Here is a 26,672-nt window from a genome sequence, read left to right as displayed (position 1 = left end):
GAGAAGTCATGGGGCTTACCTGTCACTGAGCCAAGGTCAGGGGGAGTAAAGCTTGGCTTTATTAGACTTTGGAAAGGTTCCCAATAAGAGGTTACTTCTCACACATATACGTTGTACCTGGAAACACAGTTTGCAACAGCTTCTAACCCTGCTGAAAGAGTTGAGTCTCGGCCAGTGAGCCACACCTAATACATCACCATAAATCTTACTCCATCACCTTTCGTCCTCTCCTTGCTCCTCTGCAGCCAGGCATGTGAGGGCATTGGAAGAGACACCTGTTCCTTCTTTAAGGAGAAAAAAAAAAAAGGTGCTACACTATGCCCTTCTTACTGCTTAGATTCACCACACAATAGAAATTGGTTCTGTGCTAAAGAAGGATCTCTGGTTCCTGGAACCATGGATAGTCAATTCAGAATAGAGGAGGCAGGGGGAGGCAGAGGAAGGCAGAGGAAGAAGAGAACCAGTCTCAGAAGTCCTCTGAAGTCACCATCCACATGACTTTGCCCACTGGGTACCACTACCTCTGTACAAACAGCTCCAAGGTTTCTAGAAGATGATACCTACAATGACCTTGACTCGAGGACCTTGTAATGATAGAGTGTTCTAAATCGATTCAAGCTACTGTGGCACCTGAGCATGCATCTGGATTTAAAACAATCCGCTTGTAGGTTTTTTCCTTCCTATGAAGTGTATTACCAGTCTCTGCACAGTTAGGCCAGACTCGGTGCTCTAGTATACTTCGGATTCTTCATCTTGTACACTGGGTTGATCCTCTTTGGACCCCATATAGTCCTCCCTTGTTATCTGCCACTTCCTTTCTGGCTGCAAGGTCATATTTTTAGCTTTACTATGTGCTTTCCTACAAGCTTCTTTGTTATAGCAAAAACAGACCAGTTTTATATTTGAAAATAATGTAAAATGGTCAGATGGGGGTGTCCAATATTCAAATGGATTAGCCCCATTGGCTGAAAACAGGGTGACTTGAATTTCCTGTGTAATGTTAATAAACACCCTGTGTGGAGTGGTCAGAATTTTCCCTGCTTCACCATACTATGCTTCTGCTCCACGGAACGCATTAGCTCTGAGAAATGAGTCTGCAGGGAGCTGTTGAGACTTTGGGATTTCTTTTTCAATATAGACGATCTCATGCAATAACTTTCCGGAAAATAATTTGCCTAAATTAAATGAATGATTTCCCATGGACAGAGTTCTAAATCCCACTCTAATGAGCTTGGGTCCTTTTGAAGAACATTTAATCTGCCAAATGCTGGATATTAACTCCTTACCCCAAAGGCACTGGGATAAAGAGTTTCCATTATTACAATCAACAAAAAGCAGAGACAGCCCACCAAAGAGGAGAAAATGCCTGCACACTGTACACTTGACAGGGAGTTGATATCCAGAATATATAAGGAACTCCAACAACTCAATAGCAAATGAGTAATTCAATTAAATAATAGGCAATAATCTCTGGGGCTAGTGGGAGACCTGAGACAGGGGAGGCTCTGTGGAGTTTATGAAGGTGACCCTAGCTGAGACTCCTAGCAACTGGGGATATGGAAACTGAAGTGGCCACTTCCTACAGCAAGGCGGGACTTTCAGTGGAGAAGGGTGATATCAACCCACCCACAAAACCTTCACCCAAAATTTGACCTGCTTACAAGATGCATAAGAATAAAGAAGGAGCAGAGGTTGAGGGAATGATCAAGCAATGATTGGTCCAAGTTGAGACCCACCCCATGGGAGAGAGCCAAACCCTGACACTATTAATGATACTCTGCTATGCTTGCAGACAGAGCCTAGCACAACTGCCTCCTGAGGTCACACAGCAAAAGATGGAAACAGATACAGAAACCCACAGCCAAACGTCAGGCAGAGCTCAGGGCATCTTGTGGAAGAGCTAGGGATAAGATTGAATAAGCTGGAAGGATCAACGACATCACAAGAAGACCTACAGAGTCAACTGATCTGGGCCCTTGGGGGCTCACAGAGACCAAACCACCAACCAGAAAGCCATGTAGGGGCTAGACCCAGGCTCCCTACACATTTGTACCAGGTATGCAGCTTGGTGTTCATGTAAATCCCCTAACTTTTAAGCCAGGACTGTTTCTGACTTTGTTGCCTGCCATTGAGTCCCCTTCCCTTAACTAAACTACCTAAATGAGCCTCAGTGGGAGAAGATGGCCCTACTCCTGCTGCAAGTTGATATCCCAAGATGGGGTGGTACCCAAGACGGGTTTCCCCTTCTCTGAGGAAAAGGAGAGGGGGTAAATGGGAGAGGAATTTGTAAGGGTAGGACTAGGAGAAGAAGAGGTAAGGGCTTTGATCCTGATGTAAAGTGGATTAATTAATGATTGAAAAATGAATAAGCAGTAGCTCCAAATATACATGTTGTAAAAGAAGTCTAATAGATATATGAAAATTTTCTCAAAATCCATAATCTCCAAGGAAATGCAGTACACAATTCAGTACCATCTCACCCTAATGCCTTATATCAGAAAAAAAACAACAGAAACATTATAAAGAAAAGGGGATCGTTGTCCAATATTGGTGAGTGTTCCGGTTTCTTTTTTCTGTTGTTGTGATAAAACATTCTGACCAAAATGATCCTGGAGGAAGAAAAGGATCTATTTCATCTTACCCTTTCAGGTCACAGGTTATCTCTGAGGAAAGATGAGTAAGATCATGAAGGCAGGAACCATGAGGGGATATTCTTTACTGACTTGCTCCTCCTAGATTGCTCAGTTATCTTTCTTACATACCTAGGCTGATTTGTCCAGGGATAGCACTCTCCATAGTAGTATGGGTTCCTCTACATCAATTAGCAAGCAGGAAGATGCCTCACAGACATGCCCAAAGTTCACTCTCATCATGGTGATTCTTCAGTTGAGGGTCCCTCTTTCCAGCTGACTCTAATTCATGTCAACATGAAAAGTGAAGCTAACTACAACAGTGGATGTATTATTTAGTGCCACAGTTATGGAAAATAGTGTGGGGATTTCTCATAAATTTAATAGCAATGCTACTCCTGTGAATATATCTAAAAGAAATGAAGTTAGTAAGTCAAAAACCCAAGTGTATTCACATTTTTATGTTATATTAGTCACAATAACTAGGAAGCAGAATCAGCCCACATTACCATCCACTAATGAACAGATAAAAAAGGATGCAGTACAGACATGCAGCGGAGCTCTTTCAACCGAGGGGAAGGGATAAAGCCTTGCCATGTGTAGTAATATGGATAGGACTGGATTGTTATTTCATGCAAAATAAGCTAGAAGAAGAATGAATGTTATATGATCTCATTTATAGTTGAAGTCTAAGAAAGTTGATCTCATAGAAGTTCAGCATTGAGAGTCTGGTGAGAACGCTTGAGGAGAAAGAGATATAAAGTGAAGTTGATCAATAGCTCTTAAGTTTACATCTGTATAGGGATAGGAAGTTCATGCCTGACATTGCATAGTATGGTGGCAATAGATAACAATAAAATACTATATACTTCAGAAACCTAGAAGAAGGAGTTTTGAATTTTTTTCACCAGAAAGACATAATTCCTTGAGAAATGTGTGTTTAGGCTGACTAAATATTATACAATGTATACGATACCAAAATATTATATATACACCTTTGTGAATCATTTAAAAATGAATTTAAAAAAAATAGTCACAAAAATAATTTACATTATTACTTAATTCTCAAGACAAGCCAGTGTACTAGAATACTATCATTACAATTAAAAACTTGAAGGCAACGTTATATAGTTTTCCCATGCATATATGATGATGTGGTTTGGATGCAAAATGTGCCAGACAAGTTGTGTCTGAGCATTTGGTACTCAGCAGATGAAACTGAGGAGGCTATGGAACCTTTGGAGTCTAGCTGATAACATGGCCCACAGTGGGTGGACTTGGAAGGTTGCAGTCCTGATGTGTTTCTGGTCCCTGGTTCTCGATCACTTGCTAACCAGTATTTAATCTGGCTCAAGCTCCCACAGCTATAGACTAACCCAATTCAGTTTCTATACCTTCTCCACCTTGATGGACAGTATCTCCTGAACTGAGAGACAGGATGAAGCTTTCCTTCATTATGTTACTTTTGTCAGATGTTACACCACAGCAATGAGAAAAGTAACAAATACAGATGTTTCTTTAACAAAGCTGAGCTTAAACGTTACACCAATCCCAGGCACCTACCTACAAGGTAGAACTGCGAATCAGCTCGATATCACAACATGGAGAACCTACCTCTTAAGCCATGTTATCTAATAACATCCACAGTGCCATCCTCTTAAAAACTACCTAGAAGTAACACAAATGCTTCCGTCTCTGATGTTTCTGAACCATTTGTCCATAGCTATTCAAAGTTTCAACACTTGGTCAAGTTCTTGGTAAGTCTTTAGATAAAAGTAAAGTGTTTTGAATGACAAGGTTTCCTTGTGAGAAAAAAGGACAAGATACGGGTAAGCAATGAGATATGTTACCCTGATGAGAGGAGTTCACATAGGAAAATTCAGCTGAGCGTCTTGGAGGTCTACAAATCCAAGCATGAGAACCAGTTTGCTTTTTACATATGTTCTTCTGCATTCTTGATCCCCACTCTTTCCCCTTTTGTGCCAGATTCAAGACCTTAGAATTAGTCCATCCTGATATTACTGAGCACAGTGCTAGATGTCTGCTAGATGCAGTTAATGTTCAGTTTTGATCAAGAATTTCATTTCCATCTGATCTTCTCCCCAGTCATTTCCTGCATTACTTAAATTGAAGTATTTAAGTGTCTATTTTTGTCAAATTGCTTATATCTCCCTTTAATTCTGCCAGATTGGGCTTTATATATCAGAGTGCTCTTGATAGTTTAATTACATAATCATTATAGTTTCTCTGTAAATTGACCATTTTACCAATATAGGATGTTCTTATTGTCATCTATACCACCTTTAAAGTCCATTTCACCAGATAATCTTTTCTTTAGTATAGCCTCTTCACTCTTTTTTATTATTTGTGTGGTGCAACTCTTCAGCTCGTGCATTTTAGACATGCCATACAATTCATTCAATTGCTTCTATGATCAATTATGCCAATGTCAGGACATTCCAGCCTTTTGTCTAAGACCCACTATATTATGTCAGTCTTGGCCTTTTTATCACTATGTTAGGATACTTAACATTCAGTGCAAATGTTAAAATATAACTTATTTTTAACACTTTTATTCATTTCCATGTTTCTTTTGTATTTCAAATAACTATTATTTTGTGTTTAATGGATATTTTAATGTGCTAGTAAATCTTATTTCTTTTAATATTTTTTCAGTTATTTATTAGTATTCCTCTGTTCAAATATACATATCTATTTATAACACTCCATCTCAGATTAACATCATTATTAATTGCTTCCTATCTCTCTTGTGCTGTTATTGTCATAAATTTTCTTTATATATTAAATGAGAATCAATACAAACTTAGAACTATTAGTTTTGTCATCTTTTTTGTTAGACCAAAAAATACTTAGAAATTAAAACTACATTGAAATTGCCTCACTCTGAAGCTATGTTTGTTTCTTTGTATAGGCAGTAGTCTATTCTGATGTAAAGGTTTTCTTTAGTGTTGCTTTACAATAAATCTATTGGTTTTTTTTTTTTTTTAGTGTGCACATTTCACCTTTAACTTTGAAGAAAGAGTTATACTAAATATAGAGTCCTCGTTTGTATAATGTTTTAGCAGTTTAAATGTCTTGTAACTGTTTTCTATATTCCTACACTGTCTGTGAGAACTCTACTCACTTATTGAGGCACCCTTGTACACGGCCTTTCAATTTGTTCAGGATTCTTTTCAGATTGTTTGTCTTTTATTGTGATGTGCCAAGGTAAAACTTTCTTTAATTTCTTTTACTTGGAATGTGTTGTGCTTTGTGGATGCTAACATTAGTTTTCTCATCATCAGGAAATTTTTCAGTCATTATTTCTTCAAATATTCTTTGTTTCCCTCTTTCCTTTTCCCTCCCTTGCTTAGTTCCCACCCTGTCTCTTTCCTCTTTGGATATTGTTACTATGTGGATGTAGACATGCTAGATGCTGTTCCCCAGGTCTCACAGGCTTTCTTAAACTTAGTTCTATCTTCCTCGGACTACACAATGTCAACTACTTCCCCTCAAGTTTAAATAGCACTGCTCAACAACTCTGACAGTGAAATGCTCACTTCAGTTGTGATGGTCAATCCCAGGATTTCTATTTAATTGATTTTTATACTTATGACTTATTTATATCTTCATCTTGTTGAACCTTTCTCATGCTTTCCTTCATTTCTTCATCCCTGTTCTACTATGTGTCTGAACGTAGGTAAATGGTGTGGATCCAGTAAGTCCAATATTTATATTTCCCGATAGGTGGTTTTTAGTAACTATATTTTCCCCTAAGACTTCTCCATTCTTTTTTATTTACATGTCTCATGAATTTTATCAGAGTTGATTATTTTAAGTGAGTCATAAATGATGAATGTGAATTCTGCCACTGACCAGGTTTGTCACTATTGCTATTTGCCCTTGCAAGTTCTACAGTCACTGGCTTTTCTATACTAAGCATGTAAAACCTTCATCCTTTATAATGTATTTTTAAAAAAGCAACCCACTTTGTTAATTAATTATTCATCTAATAACTTGACAGATAATTCATTAATTGCCAGAATTAATAAATCTCCATCTTTCACAAGGTGCTTTATCTTTTTGGGTTTTTTTTTCCTCTCATACAATGCATCTCTATCATAGTTCATCCTCCCTCAAAATTCTTCCCTCCCACCCCCCTTCCCACTTCACCAGATCCACTCCTCCTCCATTTCCCTTCAGAAAAGAGCTGGCCTGCCAGGGATATTAACCAAACATGGCAAAACAAGTTACAATAAGACTAAACACTAGAGAATTCTGCTTGGTCAGAGTCGTGATGGCATCATCTTCAGCACTGATGACTATTTTCATCATCAAGATGGGTACAGCAAAACAGGCTATCGATCAGGGGAGATCTCCAGTTATAATAGACAACACTAATACACAAGCCTGGGAAATGAAACCATATGTGGAAATGGCCATAGGAAAAGGATACAGAGTAGAGTTTCATGAGCCGGAAACTTGGTGGAAGTTTGATCCTGAAGAATTAGAAAAGAGGAATAAACATGGTGTGTCGCGAAAGAAGATTGATCAGATGTTGGATCATTATGAATTTCAAATGTCCATCTCCATTGTGATGAATTCAATGGAACCAACCCAGAAAAGCAAACAAAGACCCCTTCCTCTCCAGGGGGAACAGAGGTGGGGAGGCTCTCTAGGCTCACATAGTCAAGTATCTATCACAGATGACTCTTAAGTTGGCTGTTTTGGCTGGCATTGATTACTTTTGAGAACAAAGTAGTGAGCCTGTCTTGATTTTTGAATAGCTTCAAATAAAACCACGCTGTTGCCTCACAAAAAAAAAAAAAAAAAAAAACCTAAACACAAATCCTCATATTAAGGCTGGATGAGGCAACCCAGTCTGAGAAAAAAGGGTCCCAAAATCAGGCAAAAGGGTCAAAGATATCCCCACTCCCAACAAGAACAAGCTACACAACATATATATATGTGTGTGTGTGTGTGTGTGTGTGTGTGTGTATTCATCATTTATGACTCACTTAAAATAATCAACTCTGATAAAATTCATGAGACATGCAAATAAAAAAGAAGGGAGAAATCTTAGGGGAAAATATAGTTAATATATACATACACACAGATAGATGGATAGATAGATAGATAGATAGATAGATAGATAGATAGATAATCTAGGTCAGACTCATTTGGGCTTCCTGGTTATCATGTCAGTCTCTGTGAGTCCCTGTGAAGCCCTACTTAGTTGATTCCATGGCCCATGTTCTTGTGGTGTCCTCAACCCCGCTGGCTACTGCAATCCTTCATCGTCCTCTTCTGTCAAGGCTCTGCCTAATATTTGGCTGTGGTTGCTCCCATCAGTTGAATCAGCTAAAGAATTATCAGTTTCTTCTATCTTTAATCCTCACTCCCAGCAAACACTTAATTTCAGTTGCTGGTGAGAGTCTAAATCAGTCTCAGGTCTTTGCTACATGTCCATACAGCCTTAAACATGCCTGTAGCCCTTTAGAATCACAGAAAGGTGTCAAAGCTCTTCTGAGTCCCTTTTGAGCAAGCTCTCACCTAGCTTCCCCGGTTAAGTGGTCATCAACTGTTGTCTACTACCCACAGCAGCTATGCTTTGAACTACTACCCCTGATTACTTATGTTCACTAAATATACCAAGGGGAAAAAGCAGTGATCTCTGACTTACTAAATCAGACACTCTGAGGGTAGAATCTCCTTAAGAATCAACAAGTCAAATGATAACTTGCTGGAGAGAGGACTTTGAATGAGTTCTAAACTTGTTCCGATCTTTCTAGAACCTTCCAGGGTTCTGGTTCTCATCATGATTATAGGATATAATCAAATATAGGATGGGTTTTCAAACTTACTATGAAAATGAGGGAATGAGGTTTAGAAAAATTTAAAGTTTACTATAACAACTTTTCTTCATAACGTTCTTTCATTAAAGAAAGATGCTGCCTGTATTTTTCTAAGCCTTTGATTAATTTCTACAACTTTGAAAGAGTTGATTCTGACACATAATATTACAATTTCTGATTCTATGGAAGAAATAAGAGTCCCATGTCCTTATTCTGCCATTTTCCCTGATGCCCAACCCAATGTAATTTTATCTCAATAGTCTTTGCTCTGATTGACTTTTGTCTAACTTTGAATGCTACTTTTACTCCTTTCCATTCTAATTTCCTCATAATCAATTTTCCATCAAGAACTCCTTATAATGACAGGTTTTTGCCAACCCTTTAACCCACTGCCACCGACCTCTTTTAGAGTTTTCATTTAATATAATATATTGATTAGAATCATCTTAGATTATATTAAGTGTGCTTTCCAGCACAGCTTATTCTTTTTTATTCTGTTTACTATTCCACAGCCAGGTTGGCCTTCTTGATACACAAGTCTGTCTTCCCTTGCTTAAGTCCTTCCATAAACCCATACTATCTTCCACCTTCCGGCTAAAGGCCAGTTGTTACTGTGGAAATACGGAGAATTGAATCTACACTTTATCTTTGCAACTTTTACCCCAGCAACACATACATACGCAATTCCACATGGAGTCTGCATCCTCTCAGTACTCTTACTCTTGCCTTTTATTCTTTGGAAGAAGATATTAACAAACTCACATTCTGTTTTCTAAACACAGCAGCTATAAAGATCCCAGAGTTTTCCCCTATGCAAAGCATTGGCAACAAGAAAGGAACAACTTAGCCACTTGGACAGACGATTTTTCACTAATGAGTAATCATTTGAGATAAGACCTAAGGGATAAGGAAGAGCCTAAACCTAAGAAGATAGAGATACTCTGCATGAAGGTCCTGAAACCAAAGTGAAACCCAGCAAGAAAACAAAATGAGAAAACTGCTCCAGAAGCTGCTTCATAATCTAACAACCACATGTGAGCACACACACACATACACACACACATGCATGCACACGCACATGCATGCACATGCATTTGGTTCCTCAAGTGAGTAACTGCTGGAGGGACAAGCTGACAGATGGGAAATCCTTGCATAGAGCTACTACAAGGGGAAGTCTGTGGGAAAGGGTGCCGTTATTTAGCTGGCCCACCCCTACTGAGTGAGTCCAAAGTTTCCCTTGGATTCGTTCCCACCTGAACTTCCACCCTTGTGAGCTAAAAGGGCCTTTCACATTCGAGTTTTATACAAAGAAAGAGATGAGGGTTAAGTAGCAGCTGCTAAGAGTTGGATGTAGAGACGAAACACATACACATACATGCGTGGTTGTAAAATGATTATATTTTTAAAAGAAATCTAAAACCTTCCATCCATGCCTCTCAGAGTTGTGATCCAGCTAAGGAGTGTTGGGTAAGCAAAGCACTTTATGAGAGATGGCAAGAGGAGCGAGAGCATGTTCCACAAAGCAGGGTGTTGACTGAGGAGGTGATAGACCTTTGCCACTGGCTGAGTATCCAGCCCAAAGTCACAGGCTCCACTCACACTGGTGATTTCAGATTGAAGTGGAACCACAGCCTCATGGGTCTAGGAAAATTCCTCCTGACGTCAGCTTTTTCTGCAATCATTCATTTAATAAATAATTAACGAGTGCCTACTATGTGTCAGTCCCTATATGAATCCAAAAAAATTTACATGTGGAGGAAAACATATCACTTGTAGAAATACATTCTGATGGAGCTAAAAGAGACAGTACAAAAACAGGCAGGATGCATAGGCAGTGTGTCTGATGTTAAGTGTTATCTCCATAGAAAAACTAGAGCCAGAAAAGGAATTAAGTATTGTTGAAAGGTTTGCTTCCAGCCAAGGTAGAGAAACAAGGGCCAACTTTACTCATTGCATAAAAAGACTGAAACTTTGAACAATGGATGAGATACAGTGGTTATCAGCCCACAGTTTACTTCGTGAAGAGTTTCTCGCGTGGGATAACCAGCAAAAAGGAACACAGAATCAATATTCTCTCAGACTCAAAAAAGTGATGTTGTGTGATGTCTAGAGAGACCACAGCAGACTGTGTACACATGTCTTTAGAGCCCATCTTGAGTTCTTAGCAGAGTACTGATCACCACTTACCCATGAGTCATCTCTTCAGACTGGGGCGGGGGTGGGGAAGGGAGACTTTGAGATGGCAAATGTGCCTGCTGTGCTCAAGCAGCCTTGAGCAGCTGTGAGAGCCCAGAGAGAACAGCACTGCTATCAGGGAGGTCATGGGGAGACGCTGGAGTAGGAACTTGGTGATATTGGAAGGAGGTTGGCTTTTGCTCCAAATGAGATAGACCCATGACCGGACAGAAGACCTGTGAAGAGGCATGAGACCAAGTGATGAAAATAAACTAAAATGGGAATTCTGTAGGGCAAGAGCTATTGATTGACTTTCATCAAGGAAGGGAAGGTTCACTGCCCTTAAGGGAAGGGAATGACAAAACACTGTGAGGTTTTGAAAGAGAACACTGGACTCCATATCCCAAAAGAGAAGTGTGGCTTTTGCTTAAGTGAATTCAGAATAAATGAGTGAGAAGAGTAAAGAAGAATTTGAGGTATGTATAGCTCAGTGGTAGAGCACTTGCTTAGCATATACAAACCCCAGGTTCAATGCCCAGTATCACAAGGGAGGGAGAGAGAAGGGAAGGAGGAAGAGAGGGAAAACGGGAGAGTGGGAGAGAGGAGATGAAGGAAAAGTTACAGTGAAGAAAACAAGAAAATAAAATTTACATTTATTCATGAAAGGGAGTTATAAACTTCTTAGCATTCAAGAGAGGACTTTTAAGGTGATAACTATCTCCTCTCAGAAGCTTAGGGGGAACCTTATCTAAGGATCAGGTAAGGATTAGGGGCATTCTGTTACATTTATCATAATTAGCAGTTAGTTTTAAAAATACAGAACAAGAAAATAATTCAAAAATCACAGAAGCATACCTAAACCAGAGTAGACAAACCAAGAACTGTAGTGAGGATGTAGTGTCAGACTGAGCTACTCATGATGAGAAGATGATTCATCCCATGAGGAGTTCAGTCAGTGCCAATGCTAAAAGCTAAATTCAGTTTACCTAGGCTGCTGAGAGTAAATCCCGTAGAAGGCAGTCTGTAGACAACACAATGTTATTGCCCATGGTTCTAGAAGAAGTGCCACATCAAAGAGACTTGATGTCTCCTGGAGGCCTTTTTTCAGTCTCATAGATTATTCTTTTCCTGAGAGTCTTCACGTGCTAGGATGGAAAAGCAGATTCCTGAGAGAAGAATTAACTTCATTCATTATCAATTAATAATTGACTATTAATTAATGATGTTCACTATCATAACCTCATCACTTCTTCAAGATTCCACCTCCTAAGACCATTCAGCCTATAGAAAATGTAAAACCATAATAGGTAAACAGGATGTGTGATGGATCCACTAGCCAAAGTCATGGGAGACAGAATGGTTTGGAACTGAGAAGTTAAAAACCACAGTTCACCTGGTCAGAAGGAATCCATGATTATTTTTTTTTTTTAGTAGATGTGTAATGTGTAGATACCAGGAGTCCTGGAAGCAAGAGGAAATGAAGACAAGCAGGATTTTTTTCTTAATCTAGTGAACAGCTAAGCCCAAATGGATAGACAAGCTCTATGACACAGACCAAGAGAACTGTAAGCGTCATGTGCTTGAAATCTCTGATGAACAGGAAAGAATAAAAGACAAGAGAATCATCTCTCAAAATAAAACCCTTCATTCTACATAAATCTCCTTAATCTTCTTGGAAAATTGGGATGATTAATGTCACAAATATGTTTCACATCTCCAAATATTCCCCTACATTCGTTAGTCTTGATTTTGATAAGCACTATAAGAGGCAATAGGGGTATTCTACTGTCTCCATTTCAAAGATGGGGACACTATAGGCCAGAGAGGTTACTTGGCTTCCCAAACACACTTGGCTACTGACAGATTTGGTCTACCAGACCTAATCACTACATAATAGCCACATCTCTAGTTGTCATCTTCTGATAATGAACCATTAACTTGATTAAAATTACTCTATGGGTTGGGTTGGCTTAGAAAACCCATTTGAAATGTCACTGTGGCTTGGTGTAAGTTTATTTAATAAATATTTTTCTTATTTGGAGGTTTTAATTTTAAGTATGTGGTCTACTCTTTTTTTGTATGATTATTTGCTCAAAAAAATTTTAGTCAGCAACACACCTCATAAAAATTTAATATGTTTCAGGGCTCCTTTTACTGTTTAAAAAGCACAAATCAGTCGTTCTTGAATTTTGAATGCACTGCCCCTATAATTAGGCTCTTTCTGAGGAAGGTCTTTCCAATCCCTAAAATGAAATGGCTTTTTTTTTTTAATGAAAGCAACAGTAAAATGGAGGGTTGCCTTATATTGTTCCTTAATTTTCACCAAAGACCTAAACACCAGTTTCTCAGACAAACTGTAGCTGTCCATCACTTGTATATTTATATCTTGGTTGCCATTTTGAAAATGCTAAGCTCTCACACATAGCTTTCAGAAGAGAAGAGCAGTAGATGGTTACCTGGGGTCCTGATAGCCCTAAGCTCCAATCCTAGGTCCATGGTATCCTTAACCATGCAACCTTGAACAATTTAACTATCACCATAGAATTTCAGTTTCTCACCTCTATCATAAAACTCCCAAGTTTCCTATCACAACATTTTGGTGTGGGTACAATAAACACAAAACTGTGAGCCTGGAGCAAGTCTTCACTCAATATTTATTACCTATAAGATGAGCTTTGCCAATAAAGCCATCACTGGGCTCACAGCTCCACTTAGTTGGAGGATTAGCAATTTGACCTCCCAAGCCATGCTGTTGCCAGGTCCAGAGATTTATGCTGATGGATACTCTTACAAGTCAAATATTTTGAGAGATGAGCTGATAGATTTATTCAAAGTCTGAGAGTAACAGCCATAATCTTTTCAATTCTTTCAATCAAATGTCATCCAAGGAACACTTAACTACTATGAAAAATGAAAATGCCAACATAATAAACAATAGTGTGACTTTACTGGGACTTACTTGCTAGTGAGAAATATAAACAATTGCAGGCCAGGAAACAAACAAGAAGGAGCCTTGGTGATAATGTATGCTACAAATTGCTAAACTGAGGAATGTGGTAGCCACTGTGAATAGGATGTGGTATTTAATCTGAAAATCAAGTGATGAGAAGAACTGAAGAATGTGAAAGTCAAGAGAGCTCCAAGCAGAGGAAGCAGGTCGTGCCAGAGACACTGAAAATCGAAATCTTCTCCAGGTTCAGTGCACTAGGAAGAACACTGATATATCTGGGAAGGAGGACAGCTGGGGTCTCAGAATGAGCAGGTGGGGATTAGAGAAGAATGTGAGGAAGGAAAATCCTGGTTCCCAATGTGCCTGGTAGGATTGTGCTCTAGGAAAAAGAGAGTCCATAAAAGCAGTTTCCTAAACTATGAGCCACAGCCCCATTGTGGGGTCATGTAACTGAAAGTTCTGGTCCTGAGAGTTTTGGCAACAGTAAAATTTTTCTCAACATTCACTGACCAGAAATTAATTCAAAATAAAATGCATAATGAGTCCAAGATGTTTCAGGTAATACTCTCCAATGGTTCTGAATACACAGCATTTTCACTTTGTAACCACCACTGTCTGAAACACCTCTGCTCAAATTCAAAAGTATTGTATGCTATGAATTATTGTGTGTTTACGTTACATATAAAGTTTTCTGCTCTTCTGGAAACATGATGGTTTAATTAGTGAAAACAAAGATTTAATATTTTCCTACCATTACTCCTCAGCATCTAAGTATTAAATTAATGTATCTTTAGATTGTAGTATTAGAATGTTTGTTTTTAAATTTTTCTGCCTGAATTTCTGACTTGAATTTCATTTTTTTAATTCATTAAGTGAATTTTGGTTTAGGATTAGGGAAGAATTTCCAACAAATTTTGAAATGGCCCTATACATGTTTTTGCCATTTTGTACTGTGTATTTGTATAAAACAGCATTCTTAGCACTGAATGTAAAATCAAAATGTCAACCAACACTCTGGAAATTGCTTAAGATGCTGTATACCCTGCAGCTTCTCACACTCAACTGAGGTTTACCTTTATATGAAAAAAAATTAAAATAAGCATATCCATTGCATTAGTGTGAAAATTGGCTTGCGTCTTTAAGAAACAGCAAAATATGTAAAGAATAGTTTTAAAATAAATTTGTAAATGACTTATCTGAAATATTTTGTTTGTATATTTGTCTTATGCACCTCCATACTCAAGATCATGTAAAATTTTCTAAGGCAGAATGGGGTCTGAAGAACAGATCAGCATGGTGGCTTACATCCTTTCAAAGTTAGATTAATCTGGAAGGCAAGGACATATCTACACATATGGAGAAGACCAGATGGGAGGAAAGGGTGAATCAACAATAAAAGTCCTGGGGATGGACAGGACTGAAAACATTCAGAAGGTGTTTAGGAAACTGAGATGATGAGAGTTGGAAGGTAAATATAATAAATAACCCAAGACTAACTCTAGAACCTCTAGGACATTGGTTCTCTTGACCATAGTTCTGTTTCTGAGAAGAGGAATGTGAGGAAGGGAAAATGGGTGAAGGAGATGTTAAATGCTTTTTAATGATCTATCGGTAGCTGTCTTTTAATATGGTTTGTGAGGGTGGGAGTGTAAAGGGGCGAGGAAAGAGGGAGAGGAAGAGAAGTGGGGAGAAGGAATGGGAGAGAGTGTGGATACATACCAGGAGGTCAGAGAACAAAGTTTAGGAATCTTTCCTCTCCTTCTACTATTGGTCCCAGGAATCAAACTCAGTTTGTGTAACAAGACCTTTACATGCTAAGCCATCTTTCCAGTCCTCTAAATGCTTCATTAAAAGATGCATCTTGGGACAGTAGTTTAGCCTACTATGTTTCATGTGATGGTGGAGGCCCTCTCCCTTGAGTTAAGTCTTCCAGGAAACACCCAGCAGTGTGCTTCCACTGTGATTCTAAATGCAGCCAAGTTGGAAATGAAGATTGACCATCATAAAAATGATAAAGCAAATCTTCTCAGCTAATGGACAAAAGTAACACATATATTGTACCTATAAACTTTTTAATGCATAACAGTTAAAATGTCTTACCTTGTAATACTGGAATCACCTTTGCCATTACACTGGATACTGTATAAAAATTAAGTATATATGCAGAAACATTTTGAATGTTACCTGATGGGCAAACATACATTTCATGAAGAGAAATTCATGCCAGAATGATAGAGATTCTTCCTTTATCATTCAACAGCTCAACAGCCAGGACCTTAAATGAATACAGGGTGAATAAATGAATTATACACTGGTAATGGAGGTCATGAACATCGAAATAAAAATCTCAGAACATCATGAGGATGAGGTGTTTGTTGTACATCTTTCTTATTCATCTTCAAAGGCCCATTTCAGCGTACCATGCAGCGAGTACACAATGAATGCCTAGTGAATTGAAGTCTCTGTACACTGTGAGACCATGAAAGGTAGTCTGGTTCCTGGTTGAGCTAAGGCTAGAAACCCTTGGGACCCTGAAGGGACAGTAGAAGTTTCTCCTGTTCCCAAGTACCAAGCCCCTGTTACTAGCTGCAGCCCCACATAGATTTGTGGCCATCAGTCACATAAGGGCAATGCCCAAAGCCCCTCCATATGTAGGGGACATGACCTGTGGTCACATAGGCTCAGGACAGATCTCTATTTTAATGAGGTACCTAGAGGCCTGGAGGGCTTAGCCAATAAGCTTTTCTTCCCAGACATTCCTCTCTGCAAAAGCTATCTAACCTCAGGCCCACCCTAAGAAGAATGATATGGTTTTACTCATCCACTTTCCACCATGGCAATAAATGCCTTAAAACCATGGACTGTCTCTTTTCATCAGGATCTGTCATGGGGAGCCATAGAGTAGGCCTTCACCTATAGAGCTACCATCTAGTCTCCCATAGAAGGCCTCTCTGCACTCCCAACAAGACTAAGCCCAAGCCAACTGCCAACAAGCCAAGGACAATCACTGTGGAGCCAGTCAGAGCTCCCCTTTCACCTCCCCAGCCCCGGACTAGATACAGTCTGTGGGCCCCCACTCCATTCTCAGCCATTCCAAGGCTTCCAGAGACACCTGGATGTCCAAGAGCCTGAGAACCAGATGGCTCTGGCCTCCTCATAGGCCTGGGGACTCCCGAACCAGCTCCAGCTGTCCCACACCTCAGACTTCCCTACTCCTGGAGTCGTGTCCCAGGGTTTCCCTGTAGCCCCAAACCTGCCTGGCAACAGTGTGGGGTAAATGAGGTCATTTTCCGAGTCCTGGCTCCCAGAGTAGCCTTGGCCTGTGGCGGAGTGGGCATGAGACCCACAACCCTACAGTACACTAGATTAAGAGTCAACTACAGGGGTCTCACAAACACTGCTCATCAGCAGTCACTTTCAGTAATACTCTTGATCATGTTTCAGCTTTTTAGGACACATAACCTCACAGGAAAGTATTCTATATCTTAGATCTGACTCATTCACTAATGTGTATCTAATCTCCTGTGTAGTTTTTTCTACATACACGGTATTACATGACTAATAAACCAATTAATAAGTACATACACATATAAACCAAACTTCACATGTTCTTAAGCAACAATTCATAAAAAGGCTCTCCAACTTGGAAAACTATTTCTAGCTATGTCACTCAGATTCCTGCAGATGGGGTCAGCCTAAAAACTCTCTGCACTTGCAATGGCATGCTGGATAGACATAGGAGGAATGAAGAATGCAAAGCACTAGCCTTAGGTGCTGTCTGGAGGCTGCAGTCTCCTCAGTCACCACCCCCTGCCTCGGAACAACTTCTCCAGCCCTTCCTAAGTTGTCATCTGGGAACTCAAGCTCAAAAGTACAGTCTCATTAACTCAACACATAGCTAGATAAATTTGGGGAAAAAAAAGAACAATAACTCTGTAAGGTCCCAAGTACAGTTTAGATTTGCTAAGATTTGATGCATCTCTGGGAATGCTTTTTCATCTTAACATGTGGAACTTTCTAGTCATATATATCATAAGGATGTTACACATATATTGAAAAGGTACTTAGTTCTTAATAGATACAAATTGCATATTTATAGGCAAAGTTTCTGCTGATTATTTTAAAGTAATTAAGCAGGGTCTTAACTTTTCATCATTAGCAAATACATGAGGTTGATCAAATATATGGTCAAAATGCTTTGTTTTGTCTCATAATTTTGAGGGTGCTACTCCATGACTGTTTGGTCTCAGAGTCTCATGAGTATAGTAGGGGCACAGTAAAGCAAAGCCTCTCACTTCCCAGACAAGAAGTGAAAGAGAAAGAGAAGAAGACCATCTTCCCCAATCTTCACCAAGCCCCAATAACATAGAGCCCTTCCATCAAGCCTCACCTCCTAAGTTCCTCCAGTTCCTGATAGTGCCACACTAGGAGCCAAGCCTTACTACAAAAGCTTCAAGGTTCAAACAACAGCTCCTGGGGCAGAAGAAACTATGAGGAAAATTGATTATGACTGCTCATGTAGACAAGGGGTTTATTACATAATTTGTATGTTTGCAAATTATAATGAAGCTGAAAAGAAATTAAGGTCATAGAAATGGAATACACATCTAAGAAGATTCTTGAGATGGAAGGAGACATGTTGTGGGTGCTCGTTCACATTTATATCATGCTTAGCACTTACCTCCAGTAACTTTATACCACATTATTTATGTAGATATTAATTCTACCAGCTTACAGGCTGACACATAGGCACACATTTGGCACCTTTGATTTTGAAAATGTGCAGACACTCTTCCTTTTGGGAAACATCAAAAACCATATAACTCATTTCAAAACATTGTGTAGGCCCCTGTCTAAAATCTCTCGGGATCAAGGACCAGTGGTGTTCACAATCCAGAGCCCTGTGTTCCACTGACCATTTCTTTCCAGAATGATAGATGACATAGAGATAAAAGTTCTACCTTTCCAAATAGGGACACACAGGAGCATTCTTCTGCTACAAGGGTTAAACGCCTGACCTCCAGGAACTTCTCTGGCTTCACAAAACATCTATATTTCTCATTGCACAATGGGATCCTTTATTATCAAAGGAGGAACTCACACCCCAAAGAACTAACATGCTCAACACTTAATAGGTCTCCCATGAGACAAACGAGCAGTGAGTTTGGAGGACTGCTTATTAAAATTTCTGATAGTGGGCATTTATTGTGTACACTGTTCTTCTTATCAGGTGTTATTTGTTTTGTTCCTGTTTTTTAATTGGTTTTCTTTTAAGCAACCTGGACTGTGCTTTAAGAAGAAAATGGGAAATGACAAGAAAAGCTTATTTAAATAAACAAGCCTCTTTTAGAATGTGTTCTGGAAGCAGGACTCGTTTAAGCCAAAACCGACATTGAGCCTGGCAGGCAGAACAGGCCTGAAGGTCTTCATTTTACAGTCAAAGAAACTGAGTCATCAAGTGGCCAGAAAGGGAGAGTCAAGGCCAAGCCCTCAGCAGTGGGAGAAGGTCCAACACAGGAGTTTCTTCTCCAAAACTCCAAACTCCAAAATGAATTTGCTCCAAAGCTGGGAAGGACAGATAGAATACAAGCAGAGGATATCTTCCTTCGGCCTTTCAGATGGGGAGTGGCAACACTGTACAGAGAGCATTCCAACTACAAGGATGTAGACAGGGATGACATTCTGAATGCGTAGAGAAGTTGATTAATTGGGACAAGAGATCAAGTATCAACAGTCTTCTAAGGCTCAGAGCAAGCAGGGAGGCCTCCCTTGAATTTGCCAACCTCTGAAGCAGGCTGGCAATAAATAAGACCCAGGCGCCCGGGCCTGAAGTGCTGAGATGTGCTTCTTAGGGGCAAGTCAAGTGTTCTTTATTGCTGGCCTGTGAGGTAGGAGATTACTATATTAGGCTCTGGGAAGCAAGGGGCATAGACCTGGAATTTGGAGCCGTGCGTTGGGTCTGCTTTCTATAGAAGAGAGGTATTCTGACTGGTATATGTTCCTGTGGCTCACAGGGTGAGCATCATGGGCAAGGTTTCTGCTAGAAAGAAAAAGATGGCGGTGGGTCACAACGTTGTCCCCAAAGCCTGGAGATGAGCTTAGATAAATACAGAACCTCTCACCAGTATGATAGATCCTCATGGGGGGTGCTATCTAATTCATTCACTTACCTATCCTCCTGCAAATAGCCACAGTACCTCCATGCTAGACACTGGGCTAACTGCCAGTGCCCAGGATACTTCAACTGGTCTTCATTCTCTCATCTGGGATTTCCTTAGGCATTACTAAGCTATATGTCCTAGTTAGGGTTGCTATTGCTATGATAAAACACCATGACCCAAAGCCAAGTTGTGGAGGAGAGGGTTTATGTTGCTTACTCTTCAACATCACTGTTCATCTTCAAGGAAGTCAGGACAGAAACTCAAACAGGGTAGGAACCTGGAGGCAGGAACTGACATAGAGATCATGGAAGAGTGCTTATTGGCTTGCTTCCATGGCTTCATAAACCTGCTTTCTCATAGAACCCAGGACCACCAGCTCAGGGGTGGCTCCATCCACAATGCACTGGATCCTCCCGCATCAATTACTCATTAAGAAAATGTCCCACAGGCCGGCCTATAGCAGTCACTTATGAAGGCATTTTCTCAATTGAGGCTTCCTCCTCTCCGATGACTCTAGCTTGCTTCAAGTTGACATAAAACTAGCCAGCACACTGTGGTTATAAACACAGGAGTTTGCAGATGTGAAACAAGGCAGAATTCATATATCATACCTGACTTCAGGGAACTGACCATTTAAGTGCTGGAAGACATCTGGAAGTCTAGGCACCTTAGTTTAAAGCCTTGGGCATGTCCATTGGTTTCTCTCCACTTCAGCTTTCTCTCATCAGTTAGACACGTCAGACCCAGAGTGATATAACTTCTAGAAGCTCCTGTATAGAACAAATAAAACACAGGTTATTGTGAGACACAATACTAATACAAAAGATCTTATCCAAGTAGCAAAAAACATACAGGAAATGAACAGGACCCTCTTTGTCTTCCATAATTCCATTTGGAGGGGTAGAAGAAAAGCGTTGGAAGTAATACAAGCATTCTCTGATCACTACCACAAGGGTGCTGTGAGATATTGGGTACTGTTACCAGTAAATACTGTGGGTAAACTCCAATCCAAATCTCACACGACGGTGACTACTATTCTTGGGGTTGGGGAAAGAGCTTATAAATTCCCTCTGAGCTATTTACCTACAGACAAAGAAGTCACCAAAAAAGCTATATAGAGTTACATGCTAATAAATGGAGGGACGGGAGTTTAATAAAGAGACCACTGTGAATACAGTGACTTATTGGGTGCAGAAGACTGTCGGCATTGGGCAGAAATCATTTCCAATTATATCTGAATGGCATTTGGGGGCTTACAAAGGCATTTTTGTGCTACATTGAACACCTCCACCAGAGTTGCTTTGGCTCAGGTGTGATTCTGTTAAGGCAGACGCTGTTTATCTGGTTTGCTGACCCCGGAGACAAGGAGCTGAATTCCACCAGTCCAAGATGTTGCTACCTGATAAACAATCACTGCCATTCTGAATGGCAGAATCTGTTGAAGGAATGAGCTCTCTGTAGAACTCTATGTAAGTGATAGAAAACAATACTTGCATTATGAAAGTGCAGGAGTTGTTGAGGTGTGTGTGTGTGTGTGTGTGTATGTGTGTGTGTGTGTATGCACCATTACCATGTTTCAGACACAGCACAGGCCCTTAATAATGGCTCTCTTTGCATAAAGTGAGTCCATCTTATTGAAATTAAAAAGGAGAAGTCAGGAAGGCATCACAGAGTTAAGATCCACCAAGACCCACCAGGAAGGGGAAGAGGAAGAAGTCACTTAGTGAAGTCTTCATGGAATTTCAACACTTCTCTCCCACTCATTCAAACAGAATTATGCAGGACAAAGGGGGTTTGCCCTGCCTCTCAACTGGGGTCCCATTCAGTTCCTATGTGGTTTTTGCCACTTGGATAAGGTATTCCATACCAGTGTTCTTATTGTCTCACAACAATTTACGTTGAATGCAGTCTGTCTAGGAGCAGGCATTGCCTCACTCTGGGTCTGACATGTCTAACTGATGAGAATTTTCAGTCTCTATCCAAAACTGTCTTAAGTTGTTGCTGTTGCTTACGTTTAGGATCCTTGCTGCTGTTTACATAACTTCAAAAGTAAAAGTCCCCACAGCAACAAATCTTGAGCGCACCTGATGTCCTGTAGATGCTCTGAAAAGACACTTCCTGGGTCTACCTGAAACCTGAGGATAATATCTCTCTGTTCATTCTCTATGTAATGAACAGAGGTATCATGTTTCAGTGTCCTGTATGGGTTCCTCCTGCTTTCTCTACTAATGAAATAGTTTACCTCATAGCATATAACACTTGTTTAATGAAGAAAGGGGAGTAGAGGGAGGGAAGGGGTAAGAAAGAGAGAAATTCTGTCTGGGGTTTTCTTTTTTTTTAAAAAAAAAGAATGTTTATTTATTCATTCATGTATCTATTTTATATGTACACGTGTGTGCTCAAGTGTATGTATGTGTACTACATGCAGAGCATGTGGAGGTCAGAAGAGTATGTTGGATCCCCTGAAACTGGAGTAACAGAAGGTTGTGAGCCTCTGTATACATGCTTAGAATTGAACTCAGATCTTCAGCAAGGGTAGCAGGTACTGTTAACCACTGAGCCACCTTTCCTGCTCTAGTCTGTGGTCTGCTTGTTATCATTCTCCTTCCCACTCGTGTGGATCATTGCTAGCACACTCCCATATCCCTCTAGTCAGTGCAACAGCTGAGTCTCTGTGATGACTCAAACCAGAAGACTCAGAAGTTCCACTCATTATTATTGTGATATTAAGCACAATGCAACATTTCATGCAAACATTTCCAACATGGGATTGGAGACAATGTTGAAAGGGATGCTCTTGGTATATTGAAAGATGGCGGAGACAAGAAAGAGTGCCTCCATCCAGAATACAGACAAGCTTCGCGCCTATCTATGAGAGGAAGGGATGACATCTAACCAGATGAGTTGGTTTTATTGTTTTGTTTTGTTTTGTTTTGTTTTGTTTTGTTTTGTTTTGTTTTGTTTTGTTTTGTTTTTAATGAGGGAGGCACACAAGTTGGGTCATCTCTTCCTTCCATTGCATCAACTCTGAGGTTTACAGCCTCTTGCCAATCACTTGGCTTATCCCCGATCCATTTCGTTATTTGTATATAACCCTGATGCCCATCGAATTTTCAGCCATCAATACTCTTTCTACTTTGGGTTTGGCTACAATTGAATTATCTTCTGTGCCAGACTCCACAAAAAAAAATTCATTGATAACCCAGAAGACCCTGACATTGCAGGGATCATATCTGAAGAGTACCAGGAAGGATGTCTGGACCTCACGATGCACAGCAGAACTGGGCTGAGTAACCTCTGTTCTTCAAGAGTTCCTTCCCCAGGTCTCTCAGCTTCTCCCTCCTCCATGCGGCCTCATTGGCTATTCTCCACATAGAAGTCCCTAGAACACTTGCACGCTTGCTATCCAGAGAAGATAGCAATCTGATCCATTTCCCTGAGCAGCTAAGGTCAGTGTATTTCCCATAGTTTATGCAAATCTTTCTCCAAATATGATCAATTCTACCAGGAAGAGTCTCTTCCTTAGATACCACCAGAGTAGGACTAGGAATGACAAATTGTTCTCCACCCAAGACTCCAGTGTGAACCATAGGTAGGGAGGAGCATAAATCATCCAGTTAAGGTTGCTAAGATGTCAGTAAGCGAGTGCCTCCACAGTGTGGAAGGAGAGAATTGATTTCTGCAAGCTGTCTTCTGACCTCCACATACACACTGCAGCATGCATGCATATGTATACTACACATAAGCACACACACAGAGAGACAGAGAGAGAGAGAGAGAGAGAGAGAGAGAGAGAGAGGAAGCAATCCTTCCTAAACTCTATATATTTCAAACCATTTTTTTAAAACTGTCCATATATCTCAGAAGATAACCAAAAAAGTTTCTAGGAAGCTTTGATTTCTCATGTATTGTAGGCATCAAAGGAAGGAAGCAGAGGCCACTCTATCTCCACATCTTCCAAGCCCAGTCTCCCCCACTCCCTCCAGCCTCCACACTGACTCACAGCCTCCAGTCCCAGAGTGGGTTTCCTTCTTCAAACTGTTTATTTATTTGCAGGAATTCTCACAAGGCTAATGACAAAAAAAACCTGACATTTGTCTAAAAAAGTGTAGACAAGGAGAAAATGTAAAATCCCCTGAAGGGACAGTTGTATGAACTTGAGAACGGGGGTTTAAAACCCCAGCTGTAAACCAGAGCAAAAGGTCAATGTTAGAATCTGACTGGAGACAAGTTCATCTACAGTTGATCTATGCACAGCCCAGACACTTGGAGGAAAAAAATGTAAATAAATAGAACATACAACTCCATTTGTTGGCCTGACAGATGAATTCTCTCTTTTAAAATCCCCTTTGTCATTCACACACACACACACACACACACACACACACACCCTTTCCTTTCCTTTCCTTTCCTTCCCTTCCCTTCCCTTCCCTTCCCTTCCCTTCCCTTCCCTTCCCTTTCCTTTCTTTTCCTTTAGATGTGTGTAAAGGAAAGGAAAGGAAAGGAAAGGAAAGGAAAGGAAAGGAAAGGAAAGGAAAGGAAAGGAAAGGAAAGGAAAGGAAAGGAAAGGAAAGGAAAAACACATACGTATAAATACACAGTTTGAGATATACTTCATCACAAACTATTTATAACTCTACAAAGTACTGCATTCCTTTGTAAATTCTTTATTGTGTAGAGGAAGCTGCACTCATTATTATTATTATTAAGCACAATGCAACATTTCATGCACCATGGATAGAGACAAGCTTTGGTCATATCTATGAGAGGCAGAGATGGCATCTAACAGATTCCACACCCCAGCAAAGAGTGGAAATCCTTCCTGATCAATGATAGAAGACTCTACACCCAAAAGTATTGCTCCCATGATGCAGTTCTCTCTGTGTGCAAGTGTCTTCTGCATTATCCCACATGCATTATCCTGTGGGAACTGGAATGTAGGTGAAATGGCACAATGAAGTCAACACTCTGGCAACTGTGATTTCTGGGAGCAATAAATAGTCCTTTGTCTTTGCCCTGTGGCCCTGTGTCTTCTCCCTACATCCATGAGGCTGTGGCAGTCATGGCTGTTTACTTATGGTTAGGGAGAAATCCAAGTCTGTTAGCAGTCCGTAGCACTGGGGTGTAATTGTTACAGGTATGAAGAGCGGGTCATGAAGGTAAAAGACACTGAAGACACTTTGGCGATTAACTAAATATTTTAAATTCTTTCCCCCACCTTCTCAAGAATATTTCTGTAAGTCTACACAATTCCCAGATTTTAGGGGAGGGGCTGGTTTTAAGAAAGTGTAGAGATGGAGAGGAAACTTGAAAAGAGGGAGGGCTATGGGCTTGGTTTCTATCAGCGAGAGTCCAGACAGATAGTCAATGAAACAGAAGAGAATGGAGAGGGGACCCTTAGGTTTAGGGACAGTGGCAAAGCTACACATGAAGACTTTGAGGGAAAAAAATGTTTTCAAGAAAAAGAGATGAAAAGCTAGTCCAGGATAAGGAGACTAGACAGGAGAGATGACAAGTAGCACTGGATGACATAGACAGAAATAAACAGAGCAATGAGAAAAGCCGACTCCACTTCCCTGTGCATTCTAAGTAGGATCTCTGTTGGTTCTTTAGATGATTCCCCAAAGGTTTAAATGTTTTCCTTTTCATTTGTTTCACGAGGCTTTGTTATTGTTGTTTCCAAACTGCTTCCCTCCCACCCCATGAATCCATTCCAAAGCTAACATCAAGAATATAGCCAATGAGCTGACGCCTGTGTGGGTCACAGGTGCAAAGCTGATGAACGGATGGTTTATGGCAGGTGCCGCATCACTTTTACAAAGGAGGAATCCGTTACGGCCCAGAAGTCTGGGGCAAAGGCATATGATTTTATAGGGTGCCATTTGCCACACTAGATAGAGTATCGGGTTTGGGCGGACTTGTACACTACAATCTTGGACATGCTGAGTTGGGCGTGACTAACTGGCATGCGGTAGGGGTAGCCTGGGCTGGAATCAGTAAAAATAATGTGACACGTATGATCGTGAGACTGGAGATTATTGCCAAATGTGGATCTCTGCAGCCTTCCACAGGAGGACTGAGAAGGCATAGAGGGATGGAGAACGAGGAGAAATGGGATCAACAAAGCCGCAGAAAACCTACACAGCATCAAGAAAGAACAGCGCCTGCTGCTCTTGAGATCCTGGAAGACAAAGACTAGGAATGTTCTGTTAGTCCCCAGTTAAGATGACACTTAATTAACCTTTAAACAAACACATACCCTTCCCTGAAGGGTAAAAATAGCAAGAGGAGATATAACATAAAACACTTTTTAAAACACGGCCATATTTCAAAGGAAGGTGTATGGCCCTGCACTTGCCACACGTGGGAGAGAAGCGCCCAGCCGTGAGTACAGAGAGTGTAAGGCCTGCAGGGCTCTGGGCCACCAGCCAGCAAGAGCAGCCAGCAGTTCACATCCGAGATGGCAAGAGGCCTATGGAGGTGGATGAAGAGGCAGAGCTGAGCTCAACCTGTGAAACCTGGAGTTGAGCAGGCCTCTCTCAGCCAAAGACAGGGTCGGGGAAGCCATTTCTGTGCCCACTGCAAGGGCTGCTGCAGATAGCACAGTGCATTTGGGGGTCAGCGGGGAGCAGACCTGGAGGGCCTGGAGGCTGGCCATGTCCCATGCAGATGCACAGTGTGTTGTTTCTATGTAACTATTTCCTCTCCAGCCAGGCTCTGTAATCAGTAGGAGGAAGGCCCAGCTGTTCACCCTGTACCAGATCCTGGAATCACTCTGCAGGAGGTCTGGGCCACTGCACAGCCACATCTTTCATGGATGCAAACTGTGTTCTTACATTTTTATTTTCCCTTTTACATTGATGAGTATAAGGTAAGTCCAAGTCTCTCTCTCTCTCTCTCT

The 26,672-nt window shown here is 40.6% G+C and overlaps 1 pseudogene; it reads left to right on the top strand.

Annotated features, from left to right (window-relative positions):
- The first annotated feature begins 6,927 nt into the window (after nucleotides 1-6,927).
- Nucleotides 6,928-26,672, top strand: part of LOC114636919 — a 63,700-nt pseudogene continuing 43,955 nt past the window's right edge.

The sequence above is a fragment of the Grammomys surdaster genome, unplaced genomic scaffold (assembly GCF_004785775.1).
Source record: "Grammomys surdaster isolate TR1022 unplaced genomic scaffold, NIH_TR_1.0 125071, whole genome shotgun sequence".
Classification (NCBI taxonomy): domain Eukaryota; kingdom Metazoa; phylum Chordata; class Mammalia; order Rodentia; family Muridae; genus Grammomys; species Grammomys surdaster.
This window is presented reverse-complemented; position numbering and strand designations above follow the sequence as displayed.